Source organism: Euprymna scolopes, chromosome 40 (assembly GCF_053919585.1).
Source record: "Euprymna scolopes isolate OS-2025 chromosome 40, ASM5391958v1, whole genome shotgun sequence".
Taxonomy (NCBI): Eukaryota; Metazoa; Mollusca; class Cephalopoda; order Sepiida; family Sepiolidae; genus Euprymna; species Euprymna scolopes.
This window is the reverse complement of record NC_136521.1, coordinates 48,084,227-48,109,568: the sequence shown is the minus strand read 5'-3', so window position 1 is coordinate 48,109,568 and position 25,342 is coordinate 48,084,227. Positions and strand designations below refer to the sequence as shown.

The 25,342-nt window shown below is 34.2% G+C and overlaps 59 non-coding genes across 59 annotated transcripts; all 59 read right to left on the bottom strand.

Annotated features, from left to right (window-relative positions):
- Nucleotides 1–340: 340 nt before the first annotated feature.
- Trnah-gug (transfer RNA histidin (anticodon GUG)) lies at nt 341–412 on the bottom strand. The gene has a single exon. It is a non-coding gene; the product is annotated as a tRNA-His (tRNA).
- Nucleotides 413–624: 212 nt separating this feature from the next.
- Nucleotides 625–696, bottom strand: Trnah-gug (transfer RNA histidin (anticodon GUG)). Its single transcript has one exon. It is a non-coding gene; the product is annotated as a tRNA-His (tRNA).
- Nucleotides 697–908: 212 nt separating this feature from the next.
- Trnah-gug (transfer RNA histidin (anticodon GUG)) lies at nt 909–980 on the bottom strand. The gene has a single exon. It is a non-coding gene; the product is annotated as a tRNA-His (tRNA).
- A 212-nt stretch (nt 981–1,192) lies between these two features.
- On the bottom strand, nt 1,193–1,264 carry Trnah-gug (transfer RNA histidin (anticodon GUG)). Its single transcript has one exon. It is a non-coding gene; the product is annotated as a tRNA-His (tRNA).
- A 212-nt stretch (nt 1,265–1,476) lies between these two features.
- Trnah-gug (transfer RNA histidin (anticodon GUG)) lies at nt 1,477–1,548 on the bottom strand. Its single transcript has one exon. It is a non-coding gene; the product is annotated as a tRNA-His (tRNA).
- A 212-nt stretch (nt 1,549–1,760) lies between these two features.
- On the bottom strand, nt 1,761–1,832 carry Trnah-gug (transfer RNA histidin (anticodon GUG)). Its single transcript has one exon. It is a non-coding gene; the product is annotated as a tRNA-His (tRNA).
- A 497-nt stretch (nt 1,833–2,329) lies between these two features.
- On the bottom strand, nt 2,330–2,401 carry Trnah-gug (transfer RNA histidin (anticodon GUG)). Its single transcript has one exon. It is a non-coding gene; the product is annotated as a tRNA-His (tRNA).
- A 499-nt stretch (nt 2,402–2,900) lies between these two features.
- Nucleotides 2,901–2,972, bottom strand: Trnah-gug (transfer RNA histidin (anticodon GUG)). Its single transcript has one exon. It is a non-coding gene; the product is annotated as a tRNA-His (tRNA).
- A 212-nt stretch (nt 2,973–3,184) lies between these two features.
- Nucleotides 3,185–3,256, bottom strand: Trnah-gug (transfer RNA histidin (anticodon GUG)). The gene has a single exon. It is a non-coding gene; the product is annotated as a tRNA-His (tRNA).
- Nucleotides 3,257–3,752: 496 nt separating this feature from the next.
- On the bottom strand, nt 3,753–3,824 carry Trnah-gug (transfer RNA histidin (anticodon GUG)). Its single transcript has one exon. It is a non-coding gene; the product is annotated as a tRNA-His (tRNA).
- Nucleotides 3,825–4,036: 212 nt separating this feature from the next.
- On the bottom strand, nt 4,037–4,108 carry Trnah-gug (transfer RNA histidin (anticodon GUG)). The gene has a single exon. It is a non-coding gene; the product is annotated as a tRNA-His (tRNA).
- Nucleotides 4,109–4,604: 496 nt separating this feature from the next.
- Nucleotides 4,605–4,676, bottom strand: Trnah-gug (transfer RNA histidin (anticodon GUG)). The gene has a single exon. It is a non-coding gene; the product is annotated as a tRNA-His (tRNA).
- Nucleotides 4,677–4,888: 212 nt separating this feature from the next.
- Trnah-gug (transfer RNA histidin (anticodon GUG)) lies at nt 4,889–4,960 on the bottom strand. Its single transcript has one exon. It is a non-coding gene; the product is annotated as a tRNA-His (tRNA).
- Nucleotides 4,961–5,459: 499 nt separating this feature from the next.
- On the bottom strand, nt 5,460–5,531 carry Trnah-gug (transfer RNA histidin (anticodon GUG)). Its single transcript has one exon. It is a non-coding gene; the product is annotated as a tRNA-His (tRNA).
- Nucleotides 5,532–5,743: 212 nt separating this feature from the next.
- On the bottom strand, nt 5,744–5,815 carry Trnah-gug (transfer RNA histidin (anticodon GUG)). The gene has a single exon. It is a non-coding gene; the product is annotated as a tRNA-His (tRNA).
- A 212-nt stretch (nt 5,816–6,027) lies between these two features.
- On the bottom strand, nt 6,028–6,099 carry Trnah-gug (transfer RNA histidin (anticodon GUG)). Its single transcript has one exon. It is a non-coding gene; the product is annotated as a tRNA-His (tRNA).
- Nucleotides 6,100–6,311: 212 nt separating this feature from the next.
- Nucleotides 6,312–6,383, bottom strand: Trnah-gug (transfer RNA histidin (anticodon GUG)). The gene has a single exon. It is a non-coding gene; the product is annotated as a tRNA-His (tRNA).
- A 496-nt stretch (nt 6,384–6,879) lies between these two features.
- Trnah-gug (transfer RNA histidin (anticodon GUG)) lies at nt 6,880–6,951 on the bottom strand. The gene has a single exon. It is a non-coding gene; the product is annotated as a tRNA-His (tRNA).
- Nucleotides 6,952–7,162: 211 nt separating this feature from the next.
- Trnah-gug (transfer RNA histidin (anticodon GUG)) lies at nt 7,163–7,234 on the bottom strand. Its single transcript has one exon. It is a non-coding gene; the product is annotated as a tRNA-His (tRNA).
- A 213-nt stretch (nt 7,235–7,447) lies between these two features.
- On the bottom strand, nt 7,448–7,519 carry Trnah-gug (transfer RNA histidin (anticodon GUG)). The gene has a single exon. It is a non-coding gene; the product is annotated as a tRNA-His (tRNA).
- A 212-nt stretch (nt 7,520–7,731) lies between these two features.
- On the bottom strand, nt 7,732–7,803 carry Trnah-gug (transfer RNA histidin (anticodon GUG)). Its single transcript has one exon. It is a non-coding gene; the product is annotated as a tRNA-His (tRNA).
- Nucleotides 7,804–8,015: 212 nt separating this feature from the next.
- On the bottom strand, nt 8,016–8,087 carry Trnah-gug (transfer RNA histidin (anticodon GUG)). Its single transcript has one exon. It is a non-coding gene; the product is annotated as a tRNA-His (tRNA).
- Nucleotides 8,088–8,298: 211 nt separating this feature from the next.
- Nucleotides 8,299–8,370, bottom strand: Trnah-gug (transfer RNA histidin (anticodon GUG)). The gene has a single exon. It is a non-coding gene; the product is annotated as a tRNA-His (tRNA).
- Nucleotides 8,371–8,582: 212 nt separating this feature from the next.
- Nucleotides 8,583–8,654, bottom strand: Trnah-gug (transfer RNA histidin (anticodon GUG)). The gene has a single exon. It is a non-coding gene; the product is annotated as a tRNA-His (tRNA).
- Nucleotides 8,655–8,868: 214 nt separating this feature from the next.
- On the bottom strand, nt 8,869–8,940 carry Trnah-gug (transfer RNA histidin (anticodon GUG)). Its single transcript has one exon. It is a non-coding gene; the product is annotated as a tRNA-His (tRNA).
- A 212-nt stretch (nt 8,941–9,152) lies between these two features.
- On the bottom strand, nt 9,153–9,224 carry Trnah-gug (transfer RNA histidin (anticodon GUG)). Its single transcript has one exon. It is a non-coding gene; the product is annotated as a tRNA-His (tRNA).
- A 212-nt stretch (nt 9,225–9,436) lies between these two features.
- On the bottom strand, nt 9,437–9,508 carry Trnah-gug (transfer RNA histidin (anticodon GUG)). The gene has a single exon. It is a non-coding gene; the product is annotated as a tRNA-His (tRNA).
- Nucleotides 9,509–9,720: 212 nt separating this feature from the next.
- On the bottom strand, nt 9,721–9,792 carry Trnah-gug (transfer RNA histidin (anticodon GUG)). The gene has a single exon. It is a non-coding gene; the product is annotated as a tRNA-His (tRNA).
- Nucleotides 9,793–10,288: 496 nt separating this feature from the next.
- Trnan-guu (transfer RNA asparagine (anticodon GUU)) lies at nt 10,289–10,360 on the bottom strand. Its single transcript has one exon. It is a non-coding gene; the product is annotated as a tRNA-Asn (tRNA).
- A 212-nt stretch (nt 10,361–10,572) lies between these two features.
- Nucleotides 10,573–10,644, bottom strand: Trnah-gug (transfer RNA histidin (anticodon GUG)). The gene has a single exon. It is a non-coding gene; the product is annotated as a tRNA-His (tRNA).
- A 499-nt stretch (nt 10,645–11,143) lies between these two features.
- Trnah-gug (transfer RNA histidin (anticodon GUG)) lies at nt 11,144–11,215 on the bottom strand. Its single transcript has one exon. It is a non-coding gene; the product is annotated as a tRNA-His (tRNA).
- A 211-nt stretch (nt 11,216–11,426) lies between these two features.
- On the bottom strand, nt 11,427–11,498 carry Trnah-gug (transfer RNA histidin (anticodon GUG)). The gene has a single exon. It is a non-coding gene; the product is annotated as a tRNA-His (tRNA).
- Nucleotides 11,499–11,710: 212 nt separating this feature from the next.
- Trnah-gug (transfer RNA histidin (anticodon GUG)) lies at nt 11,711–11,782 on the bottom strand. Its single transcript has one exon. It is a non-coding gene; the product is annotated as a tRNA-His (tRNA).
- A 212-nt stretch (nt 11,783–11,994) lies between these two features.
- Nucleotides 11,995–12,066, bottom strand: Trnah-gug (transfer RNA histidin (anticodon GUG)). Its single transcript has one exon. It is a non-coding gene; the product is annotated as a tRNA-His (tRNA).
- A 1,063-nt stretch (nt 12,067–13,129) lies between these two features.
- On the bottom strand, nt 13,130–13,201 carry Trnah-gug (transfer RNA histidin (anticodon GUG)). The gene has a single exon. It is a non-coding gene; the product is annotated as a tRNA-His (tRNA).
- A 781-nt stretch (nt 13,202–13,982) lies between these two features.
- Nucleotides 13,983–14,054, bottom strand: Trnah-gug (transfer RNA histidin (anticodon GUG)). Its single transcript has one exon. It is a non-coding gene; the product is annotated as a tRNA-His (tRNA).
- A 213-nt stretch (nt 14,055–14,267) lies between these two features.
- Trnah-gug (transfer RNA histidin (anticodon GUG)) lies at nt 14,268–14,339 on the bottom strand. The gene has a single exon. It is a non-coding gene; the product is annotated as a tRNA-His (tRNA).
- A 1,066-nt stretch (nt 14,340–15,405) lies between these two features.
- Nucleotides 15,406–15,477, bottom strand: Trnah-gug (transfer RNA histidin (anticodon GUG)). Its single transcript has one exon. It is a non-coding gene; the product is annotated as a tRNA-His (tRNA).
- A 781-nt stretch (nt 15,478–16,258) lies between these two features.
- Trnah-gug (transfer RNA histidin (anticodon GUG)) lies at nt 16,259–16,330 on the bottom strand. The gene has a single exon. It is a non-coding gene; the product is annotated as a tRNA-His (tRNA).
- Nucleotides 16,331–16,545: 215 nt separating this feature from the next.
- Trnah-gug (transfer RNA histidin (anticodon GUG)) lies at nt 16,546–16,617 on the bottom strand. Its single transcript has one exon. It is a non-coding gene; the product is annotated as a tRNA-His (tRNA).
- A 212-nt stretch (nt 16,618–16,829) lies between these two features.
- On the bottom strand, nt 16,830–16,901 carry Trnah-gug (transfer RNA histidin (anticodon GUG)). The gene has a single exon. It is a non-coding gene; the product is annotated as a tRNA-His (tRNA).
- A 211-nt stretch (nt 16,902–17,112) lies between these two features.
- Trnah-gug (transfer RNA histidin (anticodon GUG)) lies at nt 17,113–17,184 on the bottom strand. The gene has a single exon. It is a non-coding gene; the product is annotated as a tRNA-His (tRNA).
- Nucleotides 17,185–17,965: 781 nt separating this feature from the next.
- Trnah-gug (transfer RNA histidin (anticodon GUG)) lies at nt 17,966–18,037 on the bottom strand. Its single transcript has one exon. It is a non-coding gene; the product is annotated as a tRNA-His (tRNA).
- A 1,063-nt stretch (nt 18,038–19,100) lies between these two features.
- Nucleotides 19,101–19,172, bottom strand: Trnah-gug (transfer RNA histidin (anticodon GUG)). The gene has a single exon. It is a non-coding gene; the product is annotated as a tRNA-His (tRNA).
- Nucleotides 19,173–19,384: 212 nt separating this feature from the next.
- Nucleotides 19,385–19,456, bottom strand: Trnah-gug (transfer RNA histidin (anticodon GUG)). Its single transcript has one exon. It is a non-coding gene; the product is annotated as a tRNA-His (tRNA).
- Nucleotides 19,457–19,668: 212 nt separating this feature from the next.
- Nucleotides 19,669–19,740, bottom strand: Trnah-gug (transfer RNA histidin (anticodon GUG)). The gene has a single exon. It is a non-coding gene; the product is annotated as a tRNA-His (tRNA).
- A 212-nt stretch (nt 19,741–19,952) lies between these two features.
- Nucleotides 19,953–20,024, bottom strand: Trnah-gug (transfer RNA histidin (anticodon GUG)). Its single transcript has one exon. It is a non-coding gene; the product is annotated as a tRNA-His (tRNA).
- Nucleotides 20,025–20,237: 213 nt separating this feature from the next.
- Nucleotides 20,238–20,309, bottom strand: Trnah-gug (transfer RNA histidin (anticodon GUG)). The gene has a single exon. It is a non-coding gene; the product is annotated as a tRNA-His (tRNA).
- A 212-nt stretch (nt 20,310–20,521) lies between these two features.
- Trnah-gug (transfer RNA histidin (anticodon GUG)) lies at nt 20,522–20,593 on the bottom strand. Its single transcript has one exon. It is a non-coding gene; the product is annotated as a tRNA-His (tRNA).
- A 497-nt stretch (nt 20,594–21,090) lies between these two features.
- On the bottom strand, nt 21,091–21,162 carry Trnah-gug (transfer RNA histidin (anticodon GUG)). Its single transcript has one exon. It is a non-coding gene; the product is annotated as a tRNA-His (tRNA).
- Nucleotides 21,163–21,661: 499 nt separating this feature from the next.
- Trnah-gug (transfer RNA histidin (anticodon GUG)) lies at nt 21,662–21,733 on the bottom strand. Its single transcript has one exon. It is a non-coding gene; the product is annotated as a tRNA-His (tRNA).
- Nucleotides 21,734–21,945: 212 nt separating this feature from the next.
- Trnah-gug (transfer RNA histidin (anticodon GUG)) lies at nt 21,946–22,017 on the bottom strand. The gene has a single exon. It is a non-coding gene; the product is annotated as a tRNA-His (tRNA).
- A 496-nt stretch (nt 22,018–22,513) lies between these two features.
- Nucleotides 22,514–22,585, bottom strand: Trnah-gug (transfer RNA histidin (anticodon GUG)). Its single transcript has one exon. It is a non-coding gene; the product is annotated as a tRNA-His (tRNA).
- Nucleotides 22,586–22,798: 213 nt separating this feature from the next.
- Nucleotides 22,799–22,870, bottom strand: Trnah-gug (transfer RNA histidin (anticodon GUG)). Its single transcript has one exon. It is a non-coding gene; the product is annotated as a tRNA-His (tRNA).
- Nucleotides 22,871–23,366: 496 nt separating this feature from the next.
- Trnah-gug (transfer RNA histidin (anticodon GUG)) lies at nt 23,367–23,438 on the bottom strand. Its single transcript has one exon. It is a non-coding gene; the product is annotated as a tRNA-His (tRNA).
- Nucleotides 23,439–23,649: 211 nt separating this feature from the next.
- Nucleotides 23,650–23,721, bottom strand: Trnah-gug (transfer RNA histidin (anticodon GUG)). Its single transcript has one exon. It is a non-coding gene; the product is annotated as a tRNA-His (tRNA).
- A 499-nt stretch (nt 23,722–24,220) lies between these two features.
- On the bottom strand, nt 24,221–24,292 carry Trnah-gug (transfer RNA histidin (anticodon GUG)). Its single transcript has one exon. It is a non-coding gene; the product is annotated as a tRNA-His (tRNA).
- Nucleotides 24,293–24,504: 212 nt separating this feature from the next.
- Nucleotides 24,505–24,576, bottom strand: Trnah-gug (transfer RNA histidin (anticodon GUG)). The gene has a single exon. It is a non-coding gene; the product is annotated as a tRNA-His (tRNA).
- A 212-nt stretch (nt 24,577–24,788) lies between these two features.
- On the bottom strand, nt 24,789–24,860 carry Trnah-gug (transfer RNA histidin (anticodon GUG)). The gene has a single exon. It is a non-coding gene; the product is annotated as a tRNA-His (tRNA).
- Between the last annotated feature and the right edge of the window lie 482 nt (nt 24,861–25,342).

Genomic DNA, 25,342 nt, shown 5'->3' with positions numbered 1-25,342 from the left:
TCAAATACATTTATTAATTAGGTGATTAATGATTCACAAGTTGTACAAAACATCAATGCCGTGACCAGGATTCGAACCTGAGTTACCACGGCCACAACGTGGGGTCCAAACCTCTAGACGATCACGGCTACCACTGACGCCTGTCCTTTCTGCTGTATAACAAAATATTACTTTAAATCAATATAAAAAAAAACCCAAAACAAGACTTATGACTAGAAATATTAACTCTTACTCAATGTCATCTATATACATGTTAAAAAAGATCAAGTTAAAAATAAATGTTTTCAAATACATTTAATTAGTAGGTGATTAAGGATTCACAAATTGTACAAAACATCAATGCCGTGACCAGGATTCGAACCTGGGTTACCACGGCCACAACGTGGGGTCCTAACCTCTAGACGATCACGGCTAACACTGACGTCTGTCCGTTTTGCTGTATAACAAAATATTACTTTAAATCAATATAAAAAAAAACCCAAAACAAGACTCATGACTAGAAATATTAACTCTTACTCAATGTCATCTATATACATGTTAAAAAAGATCAAGTTAAAAATAAATGTTTTCAAATACATTTATTAATTAGGTGATTAAGGATTCACAAGTTGTACAAAACATCAATGCCGTGACCAGGATTCGAACCTGGGTTACCACGGCCACAACGTGGGGTCCTAACCTCTAGACGATCACGGCTACCACTGACGCCTTTCCTGTTTGCTGTATAACAAAATATTACTTTAAATCAATATAAAAAAAAACCCAAAACAAGACTCATGACTAGAAATATTAACTCTTACTCAATGTCATCTATATACATGTTAAAAAAGATCAAGTTAAAAATAAATGGTTTCAAATACATTTATTAATTAGGTGATTAAGGATTCACAAGTTGTACAAAAGATCAATGCCGTGACCAGGATTCGAACCTGGGTTACCACGGCCACAACGTGGGGTCCTAACCTCTAGACGATCACGGCTAACACTGACGCCTGTCCGTTTTGCTGTATAACAACATATTACTTTAAATCACTATTAAAAAAAACCCAAAACAAGACTCATGACTAGAAATATTAACTCTTACTCAATGTCATCTATATACATGTTAAAAAAGATCAAGTTAAAAATAAATGTTTTCAAATACATTTATTAATTAGGTGATTAAGGATTCACAAGTTGTACAAAACATCAATGCCGTGACCAGGATTCGAACCTGGGTTACCACGGCCACAACGTGGGGTCCTAACCTCTAGACGATCACGGCTACCACTGACGCCTTTCCTGTTTGCTGTATAACAAAATATTACTTTAAATCAATATAAAAAAAAACCCAAAACAAGACTCATGACTAGAAATATTAACTCTTACTCAATGTCATCTATATACATGTTAAAAAAGATCAAGTTAAAAATAAATGGTTTCAAATACATTTATTAATTAGGTGATTAAGGATTCACAAGTTGTACAAAAGATCAATGCCGTGACCAGGATTCGAACCTGGGTTACCACGGCCACAACGTGGGGTCCTAACCTCTAGACGATCACGGCTACCACTGACGCCTTTCCTCTTTGCTGTATAACAAAATATTACTTTAAATCAATATAAAAAAAAAACCCAAACAAGACTCATGACTAGAAATATTAACTCTTACTCAATGTCATCTATATACATGTTAAAAAAGATCAAGTTAAAAATAAATGTTTTCAAATACATTTATTAATTAGGTGATTAAGGATTCACAAGTTGTACAAAACATCAATGCCGTGACCAGGATTCGAACCTGGGTTACCACGGCCACAACGTGGGGTCCTAACCTCTAGACGATCACGGCTAACACTGACGCCTGTCCGTTTTGCTGTATAACAACATATTACTTTAAATCACTATTAAAAAAAAACCCAAAACAAGACTCATGACTAGAAATATTAACTCTTACTCAATGTCATCTATATACATGTTAAAAAAGATCAAGTTAAAAATAAATGTTTTCAAATACATTTATTAATTAGGTGATTAAGGATTCACAAGTTGTACAAAACATCAATGCCGTGACCAGGATTCGAACCTGAGTTACCACGGCCACAACGTGGGGTCCTAACCTCTAGACGATCACGGCTAACACTGACGCCTGTCCTTTCTGCTGTATAACAAAATATTACTTTAAATCAATATAAAAAAAAACCCAAAACAAGACTCATGACTAGAAATATTAACTCTTACTCAATGTCATCTATATACATGTTAAAAAAGATCAAGTTAAAAATAAATGTTTTCAAATACATTTATTAATTAGGTGATTAAGGATTCACAAGTTGTACAAAACATCAATGCCGTGACCAGGATTCGAACCTGGGTTACCACGACCACAACGTGGGGTCCTAACCTCTAGACGATCACGGCTAACACTGACGCCTGTCCGTTTTGCTGTATAACAACATATTACTTTAAATCACTATTAAAAAAAACCCAAAACAAGACTCATGACTAGAAATATTAACTCTTACTCAATGTCATCTATATACATGTTAAAAAAGATCAAGTTAAAAATAAATGTTTTCAAATACATTTATTAATTAGGTGATTAAGGAATCACAAATTGTACAAAACATCAATGCCGTGACCAGGATTCGAACCTGGGTTACCACGGCCACAACGTGTGGTCCGAACCTCTAGACGATCACGGCTAACACTGACGCCTGTCCTTTTTATTGTATAACAAAATATTACTTTAAATCAATATAAACAAAAAAAACCCAAAACAAGACTCATGACTAGAAATATTAACTCTTACTCAATGTCATCTATATACATGTTAAAAAAGATCAAGTTAAAAATCAATGTTTTCAAATACATTTATTAATTAGGTGATTAAGGATTCACAAGTTGTACAAAACATCAATGCCGTGACCAGGATTCGAACCTGGGTTACCACGGCCACAACGTGGGGTCCTAACCTCTAGACGATCACGGCTACCACTGACGCCTTTCCTGTTTGCTGTATAACAAAATATTACTTTAAATCAATATAAAAAAAAACCCAAAACAAGACTCATGACTAGAAATATTAACTCTTACTCAATGTCATCTATATACATGTTAAAAAAGATCAAGTTAAAAATAAATGGTTTCAAATACATTTATTAATTAGGTGATTAAGGATTCACAAGTTGTACAAAAGATCAATGCCGTGACCAGGATTCGAACCTGGGTTACCACGGCCACAACGTGGGGTCCTAACCTCTAGACGATCACGGCTAACACTGACGCCTGTCCGTTTTGCTGTATAACAACATATTACTTTAAATCACTATTAAAAAAAACCCAAAACAAGACTCATGACTAGAAATATTAACTCTTACTCAATGTCATCTATATACATGTTAAAAAAGATCAAGTTAAAAATAAATGTTTTCAAATACATTTATTAATTAGGTGATTAAGGATTCACAAGTTGTACAAAACATCAATGCCGTGACCAGGATTCGAAACTGGGTTACCACGGCCACAACGTGGGGTCCTAACCTCTAGACGATCACGGCTACCACTGACGCCTTTCCTGTTTGCTGTATAACAAAATATTACTTTAAATCAATATAAAAAAAAACCCAAAACAAGACTCATGACTAGAAATATTAAGTCTTACTCAATGTCATCTATATACATGTTAAAAAAGATCAAGTTAAAAATAAATGGTTTCAAATACATTTATTAATTAGGTGATTAAGGATTCACAAGTTGTACAAAAGATCAATGCCGTGACCAGGATTCGAACCTGGGTTACCACGGCCACAACGTGGGGTCCTAACCTCTAGACGATCACGGCTACCACTGACGCCTTTCCTCTTTGCTGTATAACAAAATATTACTTTAAATCAATATAAAAAAAAAAACCAAACAAGACTCATGACTAGAAATATTAACTCTTACTCAATGTCATCTATATACCTGTTAAAAAAGATCAAGTTAAAAATAAATGTTTTCAAATACATTTATTAATTAGGTGATTAAGGATTCACAAGTTGTACAAAACATCAATGCCGTGACCAGGATTCGAACCTGGGTTACCACGGCCACAACGTGGGGTCCTAACCTCTAGACGATCACGGCTAACACTGACGCCTGTCCGTTTTGCTGTATAACAACATATTACTTTAAATCACTATTAAAAAAAACCCAAAACAAGACTCATGACTAGAAATATTAACTCTTACTCAATGTCATCTATATACATGTTAAAAAAGATCAAGTTAAAAATAAATGTTTTCAAATACATTTATTAATTAGGTGATTAAGGATTCACAAGTTGTACAAAACATCAATGCCGTGACCAGGATTCGAACCTGAGTTACCACGGCCACAACGTGGGGTCCTAACCTCTAGACGATCACGGCTACCACTGACGCCTGTCCTTTCTGCTGTATAACAAAATATTACTTTAAATCAATATAAAAAAAAACCCAAAACAAGACTCATGACTAGAAATATTAACTCTTACTCAATGTCATCTATATACATGTTAAAAAAGATCAAGTTAAAAATAAATGTTTTCAAATACATTTAATTAGTAGGTGATTAAGGATTCACAAGTTGTACAAAACATCAATGCCGTGACCAGGATTCGAACCTGGGTTACCACGGCCACAACGTGGGGTCCTAACCTCTAGACGATCACGGCTAACACTGACGTCTGTCCGTTTTGCTGTATAACAAAATATTACTTTAAATCAATATAAAAAAAAACCCAAAACAAGACTCATGACTAGAAATATTAACTCTTACTCAATGTCATCTATATACATGTTAAAAAAGATCAAGTTAAAAATAAATGTTTTCAAATACATTTATTAATTAGGTGATTAAGGATTCACAAGTTGTACAAAACATCAATGCCGTGACCAGGATTCGAACCTGGGTTACCACGACCACAACGTGGGGTCCTAACCTCTAGACGATCACGGCTAACACTGACGCCTGTCCGTTTTGCTGTATAACAACATATTACTTTAAATCACTATTAAAAAAAACCCAAAACAAGACTCATGACTAGAAATATTAACTCTTACTCAATGTCATCTATATACATGTTAAAAAAGATCAAGTTAAAAATAAATGTTTTCAAATACATTTATTAATTAGGTGATTAAGGAATCACAAATTGTACAAAACATCAATGCCGTGACCAGGATTCGAACCTGGGTTACCACGGCCACAACGTGTGGTCCGAACCTCTAGACGATCACGGCTAACACTGACGCCTGTCCTTTTTGCTGTATAAAAAAATATTACTTTAAATCAATATAAACAAAAAAAACCCAAAACAAGACTCATGACTAGAAATATTAACTCTTACTCAATGTCATCTATATACATGTTAAAAAAGATCAAGTTAAAAATCAATGTTTTCAAATACATTTATTAATTAGGTGATTAAGGATTCACAAGTTGTACAAAACATCAATGCCGTGACCAGGATTCGAACCTGGGTTACCACGGCCACAACGTGGGGTCCTAACCTCTAGACGATCACGGCTAACACTGACGCCTGTCCTTTTTGCTGTATAACAACATATTACTTTAAATCACTATTAAAAAAAACCCAAAACAAGACTCATGACTAGAAATATTAACTCTTACTCAATGTCATCTATATACATGTTAAAAAAGATCAAGTTAAAAATAAATGTTTTCAAATACATTTATTAATTAGGTGATTAAGGATTCACAAGTTGTACAAAACATCAATGCCGTGACCAGGATTCGAACCTGGGTTACCACGGCCACAACGTGGGGTCCTAACCTCTAGACGATCACGGCTACCACTGACGCCTTTCCTGTTTGCTGTATAACAAAATATTACTTTAAATCAATATAAAAAAAAACCCAAAACAAGACTCATGACTAGAAATATTAACTCTTACTCAATGTCATCTATATACATGTTAAAAAAGATCAAGTTAAAAATAAATGGTTTCAAATACATTTATTAATTAGGTGATTAAGGATTCACAAGTTGTACAAAAGATCAATGCCGTGACCAGGATTCGAACCTGGGTTACCACGGCCACAACGTGGGGTCCTAACCTCTAGACGATCACGGCTACCACTGACGCCTTTCCTCTTTGCTGTATAACAAAATATTACTTTAAATCAATATAAAAAAAAAACCCAAACAAGACTCATGACTAGAAATATTAACTCTTACTCAATGTCATCTATATACATGTTAAAAAAGATCAAGTTAAAAATAAATGTTTTCAAATACATTTATTAATTAGGTGATTAAGGATTCACAAGTTGTACAAAACATCAATGCCGTGACCAGGATTCGAACCTGGGTTACCACGGCCACAACGTGGGGTCCTAACCTCTAGACGATCACGGCTAACACTGACGCCTGTCCGTTTTGCTGTATAACAACATATTACTTTAAATCACTATTAAAAAAAACCCAAAACAAGACTCATGACTAGAAATATTAACTCTTACTCAATGTCATCTATATACATGTTAAAAAAGATCAAGTTAAAAATAAATGTTTTCAAATACATTTATTAATTAGGTGATTAAGGATTCACAAGTTGTACAAAACATCAATGCCGTGACCAGGATTCGAACCTGAGTTACCACGGCCACAACGTGGGGTCCTAACCTCTAGACGATCACGGCTACCACTGACGCCTGTCCTTTCTGCTGTATAACAAAATATTACTTTAAATCAATATAAAAAAAAACCCAAAACAAGACTCATGACTAGAAATATTAACTCTTACTCAATGTCATCTATATACATGTTAAAAAAGATCAAGTTAAAAATAAATGTTTTCAAATACATTTAATTAGTAGGTGATTAAGGATTCACAAGTTGTACAAAACATCAATGCCGTGACCAGGATTCGAACCTGGGTTACCACGGCCACAACGTGGGGTCCTAACCTCTAGACGATCACGGCTAGAACTGACGTCTGTCCGTTTTGCTGTATAACAAAATATTACTTTAAATCAATATAAAAAAAACCCAAAACAAGACTCATGACTAGAAATATTAAGTCTTACTCAATGTCATCTATATACATGTTAAAAAAGATCAAGTTAAAAATAAATGTTTTCAAATACATTTATTAATTAGGTGATTAAGGATTCACAAGTTGTACAAAACGTCAATGCCGTGACCAGGATTCGAACCTGGGTTACCACGGCCACAACGTGGGGTCCTAACCTCTAGACGATCACGGCTAACACTGACGCCTTTCCTTTTTGCTGTATAACAAAATATTTCTTTAAATCAATATAAAAAAAACACGCAAAACAAGACTCATGACTAGAAATGTAAACTGTTACTCAATGTAATCTATATACATGTTAAAAAAGATCAAGTTAAAAATAAATGTTTTCAAATACATTTATTAATTAGGTGGTTAAGGATGCACAAGTTGTACAAAACATCAATGCCGTGACCAGGATTCGAACCTGGGTTACCACGGCCACAACGTGGGGTCCTAACCTCTAGACGATCACGGCTAACACTGACGCCTGTCCGTTTTGCTGTATAACAACATATTACTTTAAATCACTATTAAAAAAAACCCAAAACAAGACTCATGACTAGAAATATTAACTCTTACTCAATGTCATATATATACATGTTAAAAAAGATCAAGTTAAAAATAAATGTTTTCAAATACATTTATTAATTAGGTGATTAAGGATTCACAAGTTGTACAAAACATCAATGCCGTGACCAGGATTCGAACCTGGGTTACCACGGCCACAACGTGGGGTCCTAACCTCTAGACGATCACGGCTACCACTGACGCCTTTCCTGTTTGCTGTATAACAAAATATTACTTTAAATCAATATAAAAAAAAACCCAAAACAAGACTCATGACTAGAAATATTAACTCTTACTCAATGTCATCGATATACATGTTAAAAAAGATCAAGTTAAAAATAAATGGTTTCAAATACATTTATTAATTAGGTGATTAAGGATTCACAAGTTGTACAAAAGATCAATGCCGTGACCAGGATTCGAACCTGGGTTACCACGGCCACAACGTGGGGTCCTAACCTCTAGACGATCACGGCTACCACTGACGCCTTTCCTTTTTGCTGTATAACAAAATATTACTTTAAATCAATATAAAAAAAACCCAAAACAAGACTCATGACTAGAAATATTAACTCTTACTCAATGTCATCTATATACATGTTAAAAAAGATCAAGTTAAAAATAAATGTTTTCAAATACATTTATTAATTAGGTGATTAAGGATTCACAAGTTGTACAAAACATCAATGCCGTGACCAGGATTCGAACCTGGGTTACCACGACCACAACGTGGGGTCCTAACCTCTAGACGATCACGGCTAACACTGACGCCTGTCCGTTTTGCTGTATAACAAAATATTACTTTAAATCACTATTAAAAAAAACCCAAAACAAGACTCATGACTAGAAATATTAACTCTTACTCAATGTCATCTATATACATGTTAAAAAAGATCAAGTTAAAAATAAATGTTTTCAAATACATTTATTAATTAGGTGATTAAGGAATCACAAATTGTACAAAACATCAATGCCGTGACCAGGATTCGAACCTGGGTTACCACGGCCACAACGTGGGGTCCTAACCTCTAGACGATCACGGCTAACACTGACGCCTGTCCTTTTTGCTGTATAACAAAATATTACTTTAAATCAATATAAACAAAAAAACCCAAAACAAGACTCATGACTAGAAATATTAACTCTTACTCAATGTCATCTATATACATGTTAAAAAAGATCAAGTTAAAAATAAATGTTTTCAAATACATTTATTAATTAGGTGATTAAGGATTCACAAGTTGTACAAAACATCAATGCCGTGACCAGGATTCGAACCTGGGTTACCACGGCCACAACGTGGGGTCCTAACCTCTAGACGATCACGGCTACCACTGACGCCTTTCCTGTTTTCTGTATAACAAAATATTACTTTAAATCAATATAAAAAAAAACCCAAAACAAGACTCATGACTAGAAATATTAACTCTTACTCAATGTCATCTATATACATGTTAAAAAAGATCAAGTTAAAAATAAATGGTTTCAAATACATTTATTAATTAGGTGATTAAGGATTCACAAGTTGTACAAAACATCAATGCCGTGACCAGGATTCGAACCTGGGTTACCACGGCCACAACGTGGGGTCCTAACCTCTAGACGATCACGGCTAACACTGACGCCTGTCCGTTTTGCTGTATAACAACATATTACTTTAAATCACTATTAAAAAAAAACCAAAACAAGACTCATGACTAGAAATATTAACTCTTACTCAATGTCATCTATATACATGTTAAAAAAGATCAAGTTAAAAATAAATGTTTTCAAATACATTTATTAATTAGGTGATTAAGGAGTCACAAGTTGTACAAAACATCAATGCCGTGACCAGGATTCGAACCTGGGTTACCACGGCCACAACGTGGGGTCCTAACCTCTAGACGATCACGGCTACCACTGACGCCTTTCCTGTTTGCTGTATAACAAAATATTACTTTAAATCAATATAAAAAAAAACCCCAAACAAGACTCATGACTAGAAATATTAACTCTTACTAAATGTCATCTATATACATGTTAAAAAAGATCAAGTTAAAAATAAATGTTTTCAAATACATTTATTAATTAGGTGATTAAGGATTCACAAGTTGTACAAAACATCAATGCCGTGACCAGGATTCGAACCTGGGTTACCACGGCCACAACGTGGGGTCCTAACCTCTAGACGATCACGGCTAACACTGACGCCTGTCCGTTTTGCTGTATAACAACATATTACTTTAAATCACTATTAAAAAAAACCCAAAACAAGACTCATGACTAGAAATATTAACTCTTACTCAATGTCATCTATATACATGTTAAAAAAGATCAAGTTAAAAATAAATGTTTTCAAATACATTTATTAATTAGGTGATTAAGGATTCACAAGTTGTACAAAACATCAATGCCGTGACCAGGATTCGAACCTGAGTTACCACGGCCACAACGTGGGGTCCTAACCTCTAGACGATCACGGCTAACACTGACGCCTGTCCTTTCTGCTGTATAACAAAATATTACTTTAAATCAATATAAAAAAAAACCCAAAACAAGACTCATGACTAGAAATATTAACTCTTACTCAGTGTCATCTATATACATGTTAAAAAAGATCAAGTTAAAAATAAATGTTTTCAAATACATTTAATTAGTAAGTGATTAAGGATTCACAAGTTGTACAAAACATCAATGCCGTGACCAGGATTCGAACCTGGGTTACCACGGCAACAACGTGGGGTCCTAACCTCTAGACGATCACGGCTAACACTGACGTCTGTCCTTTTTGCTGTATAACAAAATATTACTTTAAATCAATATAAAAAAAAACCCAAAACAATACTCATGACTAGAAATATTAAGTCTTACTCAATGTCATCTATATACATGTTAAAAAAGATCAAGTTAAAAATAAATGTTTTCAAATACATTTATTAATTAGGTGATTAAGGATTCACAAGTTGTACAAAACCTCAATGCCGTGACCAGGATTCGAACCTGGGTTACCACGGCCACAACGTGGGGTCCTAACCTCTAGACGATCACGGCTAACACTGACGCCTTTCCTTTGTGCTGTATAACAAAATATTTCTTTAAATCAATATAAAAAAACACCCAAAACAAGACTCATGACTAGAAATGTAAACTGTTACTCAATGTAATCTATATACATGTTAAAAAAGATCAAGTTAAAAATAAATGTTTTCAAATACATTTATTAATTAGGTGGTTAAGGATGCACAAGTAGTACAAAACATCAATACCGTGACCAGGATTCGAACCTGGGTTACCACGGCCACAACGTGGGGTCCCAACCTCTAGACGATCACGGCTAACACTGACGCCTGTCCTTTTAGCTGTATAACAAAATATTTCTTTAAATCAATATAAACAAAAAAAAACCAAAACAAGACTCATGACTAGAAATATTAACTCTTACTCAATGTCATCTATATACATGTTAAAAAAGATCAAGTTAAAAATAAATGGTTTCAAATACATTTATTAATTAGGTGATTAAGGATTCACAAGTTGTACAAAACATCAATGCCGTGACCAGGATTCGAACCTGGGTTACCACGGCCACAACGTGGGGTCCTAACCTCTAGACGATCACGGCTACCACTGACGCCTTTCCTGTTTGCTGTATAACAAAATATTACTTTAAATCAATATAAAAAAAACCCAAAACAAGACTCATGACTAGAAATATTAACTCTTACTCAATGTCATCTATATACATGTTAAAAAAGATCAAGTTAAAAATAAATGTTTTCAAATACATTTATTAATTAGGTGATTAAGGATTCACAAGTTGTACAAAACGTCAATGCCGTGACCAGGATTCGAACCTGGGTTACCACGGCCACAACGTGGGGTCCTAACCTCTAGACGATCACGGCTAACACTGACGCCTGTCCGTTTTGCTGTATAACAACATATTACTTTAAATCACTATTAAAAAAAACCCAAAACAAGACTCATGACCAAAAATATTAACTCTTACTCAATGTCATCTATATACATGTTAAAAAAGATCAAGTTAAAAAAAAATGTTTTCAAATACATTTATTAATTAGGTGATTAAGGATTCACAAGTTGTACAAAACATCAATGCCGTGACCAGGATTCGAACCTGGGTTACCACGGCCACAACGTGAGGTCCTAACCTCTAGACGATCACGGCTACCACTGACGCCTTTCCTTTTTGCTGTATAACAAAATATTAGTTTAAATCAATATAAAAAAAAAACGAAAACAAGACTCATGACTAGAAATATTAACTCTTACTCAATGTCATCTATATACATGTTAAAAAAGTTCAAGTTAAAAATAAATGTTTTCAAATACATTTATTAATTAGGTGATTAAGGATTCACAAGTTGTACAAAACATCAATGCCGTGACCAGGATTCGAACCTGGGTTACCACGGCCACAACGTGGGGTCCTAACCTCTAGACGATCACGGCTAACACTGACGCCTGTCCTTTTTGCTGTATAACAAAATATTACTTTAAATCAATATAAAAAAAAACCAAAACAAGACTCATGACTAGAAATATTAAGTCTTACTAAATGTCATCTATATACATGTTAAAAAAGATCAAGTTAAAAATAAATGTTTTCAAAACCATTTATTAAAAAGGTGATTAAGGATTCACAAGTTGTACAAAACATCAATGCCGTGACCAGGATTCGAACCTGGGTTACCACGGCCACAACGTGGGGTCCTAATCTCTAGACGATCACGGCTAACACTGACGCCTGTCCCTTTTGCTGTATAACAAAATATTTCTTTAAATCCATATAAAAAAAAACCCAAAACAAAACTCATGACTAGAAATGTAAACTGTTACTCAATGTAATCTATATACATGTTAAAAAAGATCAAGTTAAAAATAAATGTTTTCAAATACATTTATTAATTAGGTGATTAAGGATTCACAAGTTGTACAAAACATCAATGCCGTGACCAGGATTCGAACCTGGGTTACCACGGCCACAACGTGGGGTCCTAACCGCGACACGATCACGGTTAACACTGACGCCTGTCCGTTTTGCTGTATAACAACATATTACTTTAAATCACTATTAAAAAAAACCCACAACAAGACTCATGACTAGAAATATTAACTCTTACTCAATGTCATCTATATACATGTTAAAAAAGATCAAGTTTAAAATAAATGGTTTCAAATACATTTATTAATTAGGTGATTAAGGATTCACAAGTTGTACAAAACATCAATGCCGTGACCAGGATTCGAACCTGGGTCACCACGGCCACAACGTGGGGTCCTAATCTCTAGACGATCACGGCTACCACTGACGCCTTTCCTTTTTGCTGTATAACAAAATATTACTTTAAATCAATATAAAAAAAAACCCAAAACAAGACTCATGACTAGAAATATTAACTCTTACTCAATGTCATCTATATACATGTTAAAAAAGATCAAGTTAAAAATAAATGTTTTCAAATACATTTATTAATTAGGTGATTAAGGATTCACAAGTTGTACAAAACATCAATGCCGTGACCAGGATTCGAACCTGGGTTATCACGGCCACAACGTGGTGTCCTAACCTCTAGACGATCACGGCTAACACTGACGCCTGTCCTTTTTGCTGTATAACAAAATATTTCTTTGAATCAATATAAAAAAAAACCCAAAACAAGACTCATGACTAGAAATATTAACTCTTACTCAATGTCACCTATATACATGTTAAAAAAGATCAAGTTAAAAATCAATGTTTTCAAATACATTTATTAATTAGGTGATTAAGGATTCACAAGTTGTACAAAACATCAATGCCGTGACCAGGATTCGAACCTGGGTTACCACGGCCACAACGTGGGGTCCTAACCTCTACACGATCACGGCTAACACTAACGGCTGCCCTTTTTGCTGTATAACAAAATATTACTTTAAATCACTATAAAAAACAACCCCAAAACAAGACTCATGACTAGAAATATTAACTCTTACTCAATGTCATCTATATACATGTTAAAAAAGATCAAGTTAAAAATAAATGTTTTCAAATACATTTATTAATTAGGTGATTAAGGATTCACAAGTTGTACAAAACATCAATGCCGTGACCAGGATTCGAACCTGGGTTACCACGGCCACAACGTGGGGTCCTAACCTCTAGACGATTACGGCTACCACTGACGCCTGTCCTTTCTGCTGTATAACAAAATATTACTTTAAATCAATATAAAAAAAAACCCACAACAAGACTCATGACTAGAAATATTAACTCTTACTCAATGTCATCTATATACATGTTAAAAAAGATCAAGTTAAAAATAAATGTTTGCAAATACATTTATTAATTAGGTGATTAAGGATTCACAAGTTGTACAAAAGATCAATGCCGTGACCAGGATTCGAACCTGGGTTACCACGGCCACAACGTGGGGTCTTAACCTCTAGACGATCACGGCTACCACTGACGCCTTTCCTTTTTGCTGTATAACAAAATATTACTTTAAATCAATATAAAAAAAAAACCCAAAACAAGACTCATGACTAGAAATATTAACTCTTACTCAATGTCATCTATATACATGTTAAAAAAGATCAAGTTAAAAATAAATGTTTTCAAATACATTTATTAATTAGGTGATTAAGGATTCACAAGTTGTACAAAACATCAATGCCGTGACCAGGATTCGAACCTGGGTTACCACGGCCACAACGTGGGGTCCTAACCTCTAGACGATCACGGCTAACACTGACGCCTGTCCTTTTTGCTGTATAACAAAATATTACTTTAAATCAATATAAAAAAAACAAACCCCAAAACAAGACTCATGACTAGAAATATTAAGTCTTACTCAATGTCATCTATATACATGTTAAAAAAGATCAAGTTAAAAATAAATGTTTTCAAATACATTTATTAATTAGGTGATTAAGGATTCACAAGTTGTACAAAACGTCAATGCCGTGGCCAGGATTCGAACCTGGGTTACCACGGCCACAACGTGGGGTCCTAACCTCTAGACGATCACGGCTAACACTGACGCCTGTCCTTTTTGCTGTATAACAAAATATTACTTTAAATCAATATAAAAAAAAACCCAAACAATACTCATGACTAGAAATATTAACTCTTACTCAATGTCATCTATATACATGTTAAAAAAGATCAAGTTAAAAATAAATGTTTTCAAATACATTTACTAATTAGGTGATTAAGGATTCACAAGTTGTACAAAACGTCAATGCAATGGCCAGGATTCGAACCTGGGTTACCACGGCCACAACGTGGGGTCCTAACCTCTAGACGATCACGGCTAACACTGACGCCTGTCCGTTTTGCTGTATAACAAAATATTACTTTAAATCACTATTAAAAAAAACCCAAAACAAGACTCATGACTAGAAATATTAACTCTTACTCAATGTGATCTATATACATGTTCAAAAAGATCAAGTTAAAAATAAATGTTTTCAAATACATTTATTAAAAAGCTGATTAAGTATTCACAAGTTGTACAAAACATCAATGCCGTGAACAGGATTCGAACCTGGGTTACCACGGCCACAACGTGGGGTCCTAACGTCTAGACGATCACGGCTAACACTGACGCCTGTCCTTTTTGCTGTATAACAAAATATTTCTTTAAATCAATATAAAAAAAACCCAAAACAAGACTCATGACTAGAAATATTAAGTCTTACTCAATGTCATCTATATACATGTTAAAAAAGATCAAGTTAAAAATAAATGTTTTCAAATACATTTATTAATTAGGTGATTAAGGATTCACAAGTTGTACAAAACATCAATGCCGTGACCAGGATTCGAACCTGGGTTATCACGGCCACAACGTGGTGTCCTAACCTCTAGACGATCACGGCTAACACTGACGCCTGTCCTTTTTGCTGTATAACAAAATATTTCTTTAAATCAATATAAAAAAAAACCCAAAACAAGACTCATGACTAGAAATATTAACTCTTACTCAATGTCACCTATATACATGTTAAAAAAGATCAAGTTAAAAATAAATGTTTTCAAATACATTTATTAATTAGGTGATTAAGGATTCACAAGTTGTACAAAACATCAATGCCGTGACCAGGATTCGAACCTGGGTTACCACGGCCACAACGTGGGGTCCTAACCTCTAGACGATTACGGCTACCACTGACGCCTTTCCTGTTTGCTGTATAACAAAATATTACTTTAAATCAATATAAAAAAAAACCCACAACAAGACTCATGACTAGAAATATTAACTCTTACTCAATGTCATCTATATACATGTTAAAAAAGATCAAGTTAAAAATAAATGTTTTCAAATACATTTATTAATTAGGTGATTAAGGATGCACAAGTTGTACAAAACATCAATGCCGTGACCAGGATTCGAACCTGGGTTACCACGGCCACAACGTGGATTCCTAACCTCTAGACGATCACGGCTAACACTGACGCCTGTCCTTTTTGCTGTATAAAAAAATATTACTTTAAATCACTATAAAAAAAAAACCCGAAACAAGACTCATGACTAGAAATATTAACTCTTACTCAATGTCATCTATATACATGTTAAAAAAGATCAAGTTAAAAATAAATGTTTTCAAATACATTTATTAATTAGGTGATTAAGGATTCACAAGTTGTACAAAACATCAATGCCGTGACCAGGATTCGAACCTGGGTTACCACGGCCACAACGTGGGGTCCTAACCTCTAGACGATCACGGCTAACACTGACGGCTGTCCTTTTTGCTGTATAACAAAATATTACTTTAAATCAATATAAAAAAACAAACCCCAAAACAAGACTCATGACTAGAAATATTAAGTCTTACTCAATGTCATCTATATACATGTTAAAAAAGATCAAGTTAAAAATAAATGTTTTCAAATACATTTATTAATTAGGTGATTAAGGATTCACAAGTTGTACAAAACATCAATGCCGTGACCAGGATTCGAACCTGGGTTACCACGGCCACAACGTGGGGTCCTAACCTCTAGACGATCACGGCTAACACTGACGCCTGTCCGTTTTGCTGTATAACAACATATTACTTTAAATCACTATTAAAAAAAACCCAAAACAAGACTCATGACTAGAAATATTAACTCTTACTCAATGTCATCTATATACATGTTAAAAAAGATCAAGTTTAAAATAAATGGTTTCAAATACATTTATTAATTAGGTGATTAAGGATTCACAAGTTGTACAAAACATCAATGCCGTGACCAGGATTCGAACCTGGGTTACCACGGCCACAACGTGGGGTCCTAACCTCTAGACGATCACGGCTACCACTGACGCCTTTCCTTTTTGCTGTATAACAAAATATTACTTCAAATCAATATAAAAAAAACCCAAAACAAGACTCATGACTAGAAATATTAAGTCTTACTCAATGTCATCTATATACATGTTAAAAAAGATCAAGTTAAAATTAAATGGTTTCAAATACATTTATTAATTAGGTGATTAAGGATTCACAAGTTGTACAAAACATCAATGCCGTGACCAGGATTCGAACCTGGGTTACCACGGCCACAACGTGGGGTCCTAACCTCTAGACGATCACGGCTAACACTGACGCCTGTCCTTTTTGCTGTATAACAAAATATTACTTTAAATCAATATAAACAAAAAAAACCCAAAACAAGACTCATGACTAGAAATATTAAGTCTTACTCAATGTCATCTATATACATGTTAAAAAAGATCAAGTTAAAAATAAATGTTTTCAAATACATTTATTAATTAGGTGATTAAGAATTCACAAGTTGTACAAAACGTCAATGCCGTGACCAGGATTCGAACCTGGGTTACCACGGCCACAACGTGGGGTCCTAACCTCTAGACGATCGCGGCTAACACTGACGCCTGTCCGTTTTGCTGTATAACAAAATATTACTTTAAATCACTATTAAAAAAAACCCAATACAAGACTCATGACTAGAAATATTAACTCTTACTCAATGTCATCTATATACATGTTCAAAAAGATCAAGTTAAAAATAAATGTTTTCAAATACATTTATTAATTAGGTGATTATGATTCACAAGTTGTACAAAACCTCAATGCCGTGACCAGGATTCGAACCTGGGTTACCACGGCCACAACGTGGGGTCCTTACGTCTAGACGATCACGGCTAACACTGACGCCTGTCCTTTTTGCTGTATAACAAAATATTACTTTAAATCAATATAAAAAAAACCCAAAACAAGACTCATGACTAGAAATATTAACTCTTACTCAATGTCATCTATATACATGTTAAAAAAGATCAAGTTAAAAATCAATGTTTTCAAATACATGTATTTATTAGGTGATTAAGGATTCACAAGTTGTACAAAACATCAATGCCGTGACCAGGATTCGAACCTGGGTTATCACGGCCACAACGTGGTGTCCTAACCTCTAGACGATCACGGCTAACACTGACGCCTGTCCTTTTTGCTGTATAACAAAATATTATTTAAATCAATATAAAACATAATAAAAACAAGACTCATGACTAGAAATATTAACTCTTACTCAATGTCATCTATATACATGTTAAAAAAGATCAAGTTAAAAATAAATGTTTTCAAATACATTTATTAATTATGGGATTAAGGATTCACAAGTTGTACAAAACATCAATGCCGTGACCAGGATTCGAACCTGGGTTACGACGGCCACAACGTGGGGTCCTAACCTCTAGACGATCTCGGCTAACACTGACGCCTGTCCGTTTTGCTGTATAACAAAATATTTCTTTAAATCAATATAAAAAAAAAACCCAAAACAAGACTCATGACTAGAAATGTAAACTGTTACTCAATGTCATCTATATACATGTTAAAAAAGATCAAGTTAAAAATAAATGTTTTCAAATACATTTATTAATTAGGTGATTAAGGATTCACAAGTTGTACAAAACATCAATGCCGTGACCAGGATTCGAACCTGGGTTACCACGGCCACAACGAGGAGTCCTACCCTCTAGACGATCACGGCTACCACTGACGCCTTTCCTTTTTGCTGTATAACAAAATATTACTTTAAATCAATATAAAAAAAAAACCCAAACAATACTCATGACTAGAAATATTAACTCTTACTCAATGTCATCTATAAACATGTTAAAAAAGATCAAGTTAAAAATAAATGTTTTCAAATACATTTATTAATTAGGTGATTAATGATTCACAAGTTGTACAAAACATCAATGCCGTGACCAGGATTCGAACCTGAGTTACCACGGCCACAACGTGCGGTCCAAACCTCTAGACGATCACGGCTACCACTGACGCCTGTCCTTTCTGCTGTATAACAAAATATTACTTTAAATCAATATAAAAAAAAACCCAAAACAAGACTTATGACTAGAAATATTAACTCTTACTCAATGTCATCTATATACATGTTAAAAAAGATCAAGTTAAAAATAAATGTTTTCAAATACATTTAATTAGTAGGTGATTAAGGATTCACAAATTGTACAAAACATCAATGCCGTGACCAGGATTCGAACCTGGGTTACCACGGCCACAACGTGGGGTCCTAACCTCTAGACGATCACGGCTAACACTGACGTCTGTCCGTTTTGCTGTATAACAAAATATTACTTTAAATCAATATAAAAAAAAACCCAAAACAAGACTCATGACTAGAAATATTAACTCTTACTCAATGTCATCTATATACATGTTAAAAAAGATCAAGTTAAAAATAAATGTTTTCAAATACATTTATTAATTAGGTGATTAAGGATTCACAAGTTGTACAAAACATCAATGCCGTGACCAGGATTCGAACCTGGGTTACCACGGCCACAACGTGGGGTCCTAACCTCTAGACGATCACGGCTACCACTGACGCCTTTCCTGTTTGCTGTATAACAAAATATTACTTTAAATCAATATAAAAAAAAACCCAAAACAAGACTCATGACTAGAAATATTAACTCTTACTCAATGTCATCTATATACATGTTAAAAAAGATCAAGTTAAAAATAAATGGTTTCAAATACATTTATTAATTAGGTGATTAAGGATTCACAAGTTGTACAAAAGATCAATGCCGTGACCAGGATTCGAACCTGGGTTACCACGGCCACAACGTGGGGTCCTAACCTCTAGACGATCACGGCTAACACTGACGCCTGTCCGTTTTGCTGTATAACAACATATTACTTTAAATCACTATTAAAAAAAACCCAAAACAAGACTCATGACTAGAAATATTAACTCTTACTCAATGTCATCTATATACATGTTAAAAAAGATCAAGTTAAAAATAAATGTTTTCAAATACATTTATTAATTAGGTGATTAAGGATTCACAAGTTGTACAAAACATCAATGCCGTGACCAGGATTCGAACCTGGGTTACCACGGCCACAACGTGGGGTCCTAACCTCTAGACGATCACGGCTACCACTGACGCCTTTCCTGTTTGCTGTATAACAAAATATTACTTTAAATCAATATAAAAAAAAAACCCAAAACAAGACTCATGACTAGAAATATTAACTCTTACTCAATGTCATCTATATACATGTTAAAAAAGATCAAGTTAAAAATAAATGGTTTCAAATACATTTATTAATTAGGTGATTAAGGATTCACAAGTTGTACAAAAGATCAATGCCGTGACCAGGATTCGAACCTGGGTTACCACGGCCACAACGTGGGGTCCTAACCTCTAGACGATCACGGCTACCACTGACGCCTTTCCTCTTTGCTGTATAACAAAATATTACTTTAAATCAATATAAAAAAAAAACCCAAACAAGACTCATGACTAGAAATATTAACTCTTACTCAATGTCATCTATATACATGTTAAAAAAGATCAAGTTAAAAATAAATGTTTTCAAATACATTTATTAATTAGGTGATTAAGGATTCACAAGTTGTACAAAACATCAATGCCGTGACCAGGATTCGAACCTGGGTTACCACGGCCACAACGTGGGGTCCTAACCTCTAGACGATCACGGCTAACACTGACGCCTGTCCGTTTTGCTGTATAACAACATATTACTTTAAATCACTATTAAAAAAAAACCCAAAACAAGACTCATGACTAGAAATATTAACTCTTACTCAATGTCATCTATATACATGTTAAAAAAGATCAAGTTAAAAATAAATGTTTTCAAATACATTTATTAATTAGGTGATTAAGGATTCACAAGTTGTACAAAACATCAATGCCGTGACCAGGATTCGAACCTGAGTTACCACGGCCACAACGTGGGGTCCTAACCTCTAGACGATCACGGCTACCACTGACGCCTGTCCTTTCTGCTGTATAACAAAATATTACTTTAAATCAATATAAAAAAAAACCCAAAACAAGACTCATGACTAGAAATATTAACTCTTACTCAATGTCATCTATATACATGTTAAAAAAGATCAAGTTAAAAATAAATGTTTTCAAATACATTTATTAATTAGGTGATTAAGGATTCACAAGTTGTACAAAACATCAATGCCGTGACCAGGATTCGAACCTGGGTTACCACGACCACAACGTGGGGTCCTAACCTCTAGACGATCACGGCTAACACTGACGCCTGTCCGTTTTGCTGTATAACAACATATTACTTTAAATCACTATTAAAAAAAACCCAAAACAAGACTCATGACTAGAAATATTAACTCTTACTCAATGTCATCTATATACATGTTAAAAAAGATCAAGTTAAAAATAAATGTTTTCAAATACATTTATTAATTAGGTGATTAAGGAATCACAAATTGTACAAAACATCAATGCCGTGACCAGGATTCGAACCTGGGTTACCACGGCCACAACGTGTGGTCCGAACCTCTAGACGATCACGGCTAACACTGACGCCTGTCCTTTTTGCTGTATAACAAAATATTACTTTAAATCAATATAAACAAAAAAAACCCAAAACAAGACTCATGACTAGAAATATTAACTCTTACTCAATGTCATCTATATACATGTTAAAAAAGATCAAGTTAAAAATCAATGTTTTCAAATACATTTATTAATTAGGTGATTAAGGATTCACAAGTTGTACAAAACATCAATGCCGTGACCAGGATTCGAACCTGGGTTACCACGGCCACAACGTGGGGTCCTAACCTCTAGACGATCACGGCTACCACTGACGCCTTTCCTGTTTGCTGTATAACAAAATATTACTTTAAATCAATATAAAAAAAAACCCAAAACAAGACTCATGACTAGAAATATTAACTCTTACTCAATGTCATCTATATACATGTTAAAAAAGATCAAGTTAAAAATAAATGGTTTCAAATACATTTATTAATTAGGTGATTAAGGATTCACAAGTTGTACAAAAGATCAATGCCGTGACCAGGATTCGAACCTGGGTTACCACGGCCACAACGTGGGGTCCTAACCTCTAGACGATCACGGCTAACACTGACGCCTGTCCGTTTTGCTGTATAACAACATATTACTTTAAATCACTATTAAAAAAAACCCAAAACAAGACTCATGACTAGAAATATTAACTCTTACTCAATGTCATCTATATACATGTTAAAAAAGATCAAGTTAAAAATAAATGTTTTCAAATACATTTATTAATTAGGTGATTAAGGATTCACAAGTTGTACAAAACATCAATGCCGTGACCAGGATTCGAAACTGGGTTACCACGGCCACAACGTGGGGTCCTAACCTCTAGACGATCACGGCTACCACTGACGCCTTTCCTGTTTGCTGTATAACAAAATATTACTTTAAATCAATATAAAAAAAAACCCAAAACAAGACTCATGACTAGAAATATTAACTCTTACTCAATGTCATCTATATACATGTTAAAAAAGATCAAGTTAAAAATAAATGGTTTCAAATACATTTATTAATTAGGTGATTAAGGATTCACAAGTTGTACAAAAGATCAATGCCGTGACCAGGATTCGAACCTGGGTTACCACGGCCACAACGTGGGGTCCTAACCTCTAGACGATCACGGCTACCACTGACGCCTTTCCTCTTTGCTGTATAACAAAATATTACTTTAAATCAATATAAAAAAAAAAAACCAAACAAGACTCATGACTAGAAATATTAACTCTTACTCAATGTCATCTATATACCTGTTAAAAAAGATCAAGTTAAAAATAAATGTTTTCAAATACATTTATTAATTAGGTGATTAAGGATTCACAAGTTGTACAAAACATCAATGCCGTGACCAGGATTCGAACCTGGGTTACCACGGCCACAACGTGGGGTCCTAACCTCTAGACGATCACGGCTAACACTGACGCCTGTCCGTTTTGCTGTATAACAACATATTACTTTAAATCACTATTAAAAAAAACCCAAAACAAGACTCATGACTAGAAATATTAACTCTTACTCAATGTCATCTATATACATGTTAAAAAAGATCAAGTTAAAAATAAATGTTTTCAAATACATTTATTAATTAGGTGATTAAGGATTCACAAGTTGTACAAAACATCAATGCCGTGACCAGGATTCGAACCTGAGTTACCACGGCCACAACGTGGGGTCCTAACCTCTAGACGATCACGGCTACCACTGACGCCTGTCCTTTCTGCTGTATAACAAAATATTACTTTAAATCAATATAAAAAAAAACCCAAAACAAGACTCATGACTAGAAATATTAACTCTTACTCAATGTCATCTATATACATGTTAAAAAAGATCAAGTTAAAAATAAATGTTTTCAAATACATTTAATTAGTAGGTGATTAAGGATTCACAAGTTGTACAAAACATCAATGCCGTGACCAGGATTCGAACCTGGGTTACCACGGCCACAACGTGGGGTCCTAACCTCTAGACGATCACGGCTAACACTGACGTCTGTCCGTTTTGCTGTATAACAAAATATTACTTTAAATCAATATAAAAAAAAACCCAAAACAAGACTCATGACTAGAAATATTAACTCTTACTCAATGTCATCTATATACATGTTAAAAAAGATCAAGTTACTATAAATGTTTTCAAATACATTTATTAATTAGGTGATTAAGGATTCACAAGTTGTACAAAACATCAATGCCGTGACCAGGATTCGAACCTGGGTTACCACGACCACAACGTGGGGTCCTAACCTCTAGACGATCACGGCTAACACTGACGCCTGTCCGTTTTGCTGTATAACAACATATTACTTTAAATCACTATTAAAAAAAACCCAAAACAAGACTCATGACTAGAAATATTAACTCTTACTCAATGTCATCTATATACATGTTAAAAAAGATCAAGTTAAAAATAAATGTTTTCAAATACATTTATTAATTAGGTGATTAAGGAATCACAAATTGTACAAAACATCAATGCCGTGACCAGGATTCGAACCTGGGTTACCACGGCCACAACGTGTGGTCCGAACCTCTAGACGATCACGGCTAACACTGACGCCTGTCCTTTTTGCTGTATAAAAAAATATTACTTTAAATCAATATAAACAAAAAAAACCCAAAACAAGACTCATGACTAGAAATATTAACTCTTACTCAATGTCATCTATATACATGTTAAAAAAGATCAAGTTAAAAATCAATGTTTTCAAATACATTTATTAATTAGGTGATTAAGGATTCACAAGTTGTACAAAACATCAATGCCGTGACCAGGATTCGAACCTGGGTTACCACGGCCACAACGTGGGGTCCTAACCTCTAGACGATCACGGCTACCACTGACGCCTTTCCTGTTTGCTGTATAACAAAATATTACTTTAAATCAATATAAAAAAAAACCCAAAACAAGACTCATGACTAGAAATATTAACTCTTACTCAATGTCATCTATATACATGTTAAAAAAGATCAAGTTAAAAATAAATGGTTTCAAATACATTTATTAATTAGGTGATTAAGGATTCACAAGTTGTACAAAAGATCAATGCCGTGACCAGGATTCGAACCTGGGTTACCACGGCCACAACGTGGGGTCCTAACCTCTAGACGATCACGGCTAACACTGACGCCTGTCCTTTTTGCTGTATAACAACATATTACTTTAAATCACTATTAAAAAAAACCCAAAACAAGACTCATGACTAGAAATATTAACTCTTACTCAATGTCATCTATATACATGTTAAAAAAGATCAAGTTAAAAATAAATGTTTTCAAATACATTTATTAATTAGGTGATTAAGGATTCACAAGTTGTACAAAACATCAATGCCGTGACCAGGATTCGAACCTGGGTTACCACGGCCACAACGTGGGGTCCTAACCTCTAGACGATCACGGCTAACACTGACGCCTGTCCGTTTTGCTGTATAACAACATATTACTTTAAATCACTATTAAAAAAAACCCAAAACAAGACTCATGACTAGAAATATTAACTCTTACTCAATGTCATCTATATACATGTTAAAAAAGATCAAGTTAAAAATAAATGTTTTCAAATACATTTATTAATTAGGTGATTAAGGAATCACAAATTGTACAAAACATCAATGCCGTGACCAGGATTCGAACCTGGGTTACCACGGCCACAACGTGTGGTCCGAACCTCTAGACGATCACGGCTAACACTGACGCCTGTCCTTTTTGCTGTATAAAAAAATATTACTTTAAATCAATATAAACAAAAAAAACCCAAAACAAGACTCATGACTAGAAATATTAACTCTTACTCAATGTCATCTATATACATGTTAAAAAAGATCAAGTTAAAAATCAATGTTTTCAAATACATTTATTAATTAGGTGATTAAGGATTCACAA